This window comes from Acomys russatus, chromosome 13, assembly GCF_903995435.1.
Source record: "Acomys russatus chromosome 13, mAcoRus1.1, whole genome shotgun sequence".
Classification (NCBI taxonomy): domain Eukaryota; kingdom Metazoa; phylum Chordata; class Mammalia; order Rodentia; family Muridae; genus Acomys; species Acomys russatus.
The window spans coordinates 52,652,927-52,657,263 of record NC_067149.1 but is presented as its reverse complement, the minus strand read 5'-3'; positions in this window follow the sequence as shown (position 1 = coordinate 52,657,263).

Sequence of the window (4,337 nt, the reverse complement as noted above, 5' to 3'; positions counted from 1 at the left end):
AAGGGTCACGGAGACTTGCTGTCTTCTAGCCTAGCTCTGACTTGAGCCTTGGATTCCGGAAGAGGACCTGCCTCAAAAGACTCAGCAGAGAATGATGGAAAAGGAAACCTGATGCATGTGCACACACACCACACACGCACACACAGATACAAACACACACACACAACCCACTCAAATACATGTACATACACACACACACACACACACGTACAGAGACACATACCACACAGAGACACACACACAGACACACAGACAGATACCACACACACACCACACATACACACACAGACACATACATATACACACACAGACACACAGATACACACACACAACTCATACACATACATACACACACCACACAGACACACACACTACATACAGGCACACACACAGACACATATACACCCACCATACACACACCACACACACACCACATACACATATACACCATACACACAGACACACAGACACACCATGCGCACACGCTCACACACACACACACACACACACACACACACACACACACACACACACACGAGAAAATAAAAGCCCTCAAAGTTAGCAACAGAACTACTGCCTATGCCTGTGTTGAGAACCTGTATGCAGAGAGTGTTCACCCTTGAAATCATAAGCATACAAACAACAAAAATGTGCTCTTTCCCTCTTCCCCCTCTTTCTCTCCCTGTGTGTATATGCATGTGAGTGTGTGTGTGTCTGTGTTTGTATTTGTACATACAGGTCCATATAGATGTGCAACAAATATACCAAAGAAAAAAGAAGTTAACGACTTGAGAGGGGTCATTGGAAGGGTTTGAGAGAGAGGAACTAGGAGGGGCTGAAGGCAGGAAAGAGATGGAGAAATAATGTAATCCTATTTCAATTAAAAACACTTTAAAAAACCGCTCCACAGGAACAAGATTTTGGGAGAACATTGAGGTAACAGAACACGGGGAGGGGCCAGGAACTGGTGTTCCCAGAAAGGGCATGGAACCTCCACACACTTCTCTCGGACTGCCTCTCCTCTCACGGCCCATGCAATTCTTCATCGGCATCTTTGGCCATGTTCTTTATACCAGCTGGTAGTTTCCTTGAATTCCGGGAACTGCTCAGGTAAATTCATCAAAGCTGAGGAGGGCATGCAAGGGACCTTAACTTACAGTAGGAGGATCAGAGGCGTAGGGAAGGCAAGCCGAATTTATGACCTGAGTCTCATGTGACAAGCATACAGACAGAGCACTCCACTGTGAGTCTTCTGGCATCTGCAGGTAGATGGCGTCACATCTGATCTGGATTCGAGCACTCCAGCTGTTCACTTCTTCTAAGGTTACAGAGAAGCGTGCTGGCCTTTGTGGTTGGTGTGAGAGCAGAGACAAACCATTACCAAAGAGGTAACCACTGCCTTTCTCACACAGAGCGGATCTGCTCTGGGATCCAGGGCCCAAGTAACATGGACTGCTACCCCCCAATGTCAGAGGAGGACAGTGAGAAAGAAACCATCAAATATAAGCCCCACTTCCCAGAAGACAGGACAACAGAAGGCCAGACAGTCAAGGTGATTTGCTTCGTGTCACAGCTTGTGAGTGACAGTGAGGAGGGTGCAGGTTCCCTATTCCCTCCCTGTAATTGTTTCAGGCACTCAAGTGACCTCTGGTCTCTCTCAGCTAAAATCATAGGAGATGCGTTTTATTTCCTAGGCCAGGGAGGCAAGAGCTTTTCTGATGTATCAAGGGAATGCATTCGCAGCATTCTGACTGGGGCAAACAGGGAATGAAGGAAGAGGTGACACACAGTCACACATCCATAGAAAAGCTGGGTTCAGGGGGTCTGGGCACCCAGGAAGCTCGGCATGTGAGTCATATACAGTTAAACGGGGCTTATGGCGTATGCTATACAGTTGAACAGGGCTTATGGTGTACGCTATACAGTTCTTATGGTGTGCGCTATACAGTTGAACGGGGCTTATGGCATATGCTATACAGCTGAACAAGGACAGAGGTCTGCTGAAACTCGCTCTGTTGTGATGCCATCTTCAGCTGTAATCATCCAGGGGAGAAAGCTGTGGTGGACATTTTCTGCACACATGGTCAACATTTTCACTTGGACCAGAGGAAGCCTTTGCTCTCCCTCTAAGGCTCACCAAGTAAAGGCTTTGCCACTCACATGGGGCTGAGGCACCTGTCCTAGACAAGACCACGCTGCTGTCAAATGATACACATTTACCCAGGCCTTCCTGTTCTTATTTCTCAGATGTCTAGGATGGATCTTTAACATAGTCTAGAGGCAGTGTGCAGCAATGTTGGACCCTGGACTGTCATGGTGATAATGAAGGTGTGCAAAAGGTGACAGCAGCCACTCTGCCCCCCAAAAAGGAATACTTCAACAAGCTAAAGGGATTAAAGCCTGGATGCTTAATAAGGGTGTTTTTGCAATATTCCTGGAGAAGCCAGTCTGATCATAAGCTTTTCTACGATGTGCCTATGCAATTTGGCCATATTTTTACTATCATAACTGTGGGTCCAAACACCCAGGAGGTGGGTCCCAATCAATTCTCAATTCTTCTGTCTAACCACAGGACTGTAACCCACCCTGAAGACTTGAATGGAACCCCTCAGGACTCCAGGATGGTTAGAGCAGTAACCCCAGCCCCCCAAATGAAGGGACTCACTAGTATAAACAGGTACAGAAGGATGTGACCACACCACTGGTTTAAAACATGTAGAATCAACAAGACTTCTCCCTTGACCTGCCTCACTGCGTGGGTACAATTGCAAGCGTGGCCAGTGGGCTATTCGGTAGGGTTGTTCAGAAGCTGGGTGGCATTTAACTCTGTGAAGATTTCTCACTTCAGCTACTAATGCCCTCTGACCACAAAGGTACTCCAGAGTATCTAAAGGTGACCTATGCCTCATGCTAGCACCAAAATACACATCCCTGGGTGGAAATTTAGGATGCTAGTGAGACATGCAATGAATGAAGCCGTAGGTAGAGCAACACAACACAGGTAGAGCATCCACAGAAAAGCCCATGCTATCAGGCCCATCCGTTATGTACCAGCCCCCCTTTGAGCTATTATATCTTTCCCCGCCACTGGCCCATTTCCTCCTTTGGAAGTGAATCTTCTCCTAATTAATGACTGTCTGCTTCTGCTGCAATGGAGTGTCTCTTCAGTCTGTGACACGAGATCCTTAAGTCCCTTCAGAGGTGCCCTCCAAATCCTGATATCTGCTGATATCAACCTGTCCCCTGGGACCTGCGAACATGACCTTATCTGAAAACAGGCTCTCTGCAGACGTAACACAGTTGTTCACCTTGAGATGCAAGTGCCACGTATGATGTGGGAACAAGCACTCTTCCTAAGTATCCACGCTGGAATGACAGAGGATGAGAGACCCAGGATGATGGAAATCGAGGTGGCAGGACCAAATGCAGACACCTAGGCCAGCAGGAGCTGGAGGAGGTAAGGGAGGCCTTCTCCCTACAGCCTTTGTAAGGAACATGGCCACGATGGCATTTTGGTTTCAGAAGCCTGGTCTCCAGAGCTGTGAGGAGATGGGTGTTTTTGTGGAAGCTATGAGATGTTGATGATCTTTTGGGAAAGACAGAGAGAAGCATGATGCTGCAAGCTCCCCTCAGCCTGCGGCACCACCTGCATAGAAAACACATCCTTGCCATGTCATGAAGCTACTCCTACCTAGTGAGCAGAGCTCCTCTACGTTTCCTGCTCATTTCCTGACTCCAGGTTGTTGCCTTGAGTTTCCGTGGTGGCTTTCCTCAGTGATGGACAGTGACTTGGAAGTGTAAGCTGAAATAAACCCTTCCTTCTCCAATCCAAGTGAGGATTTTATTATAACAATAGAAAGCAAGCTAAGATTTATGGCCTTATTTTGCACGCTCATGGGACCCACGACCAGTTAGGTCCCTGGCAACAGAGATATGTGGGTTAGAAGGAAGTGCTAAGGAGTGTGACAGCACAGAGGGTCAGGGGTCAGAAAGCAAGAGTTACTGTATTGGCAGAAGCGTGGCTTCAGCCATGTCTGAAACAGTGACTCTAGAAAGGTGAAAGGGACATGGTAGGTTTTCCATGAGGGGGAGGTCAGTGCAAGCAAAGCCACATGCTCACACGAAGAGGTGGCAGGCTGGAGGCCACAAGGCCTAAGCAGATGCTTAGTTAAGGCTTTTAGCAGACACTGTTGTCATACTGTCCTGCAGAGCCTCCTATTGCTGAAATATGCACGGCAAGGAGCAACTCGTGGAGGACAGGGTCTGTTATTTAGTGTACAGCTCTTAGCCTCTCACTGAGAGAAACCAAGGCAGGAGCTTGAAGGAGAAACCATGAA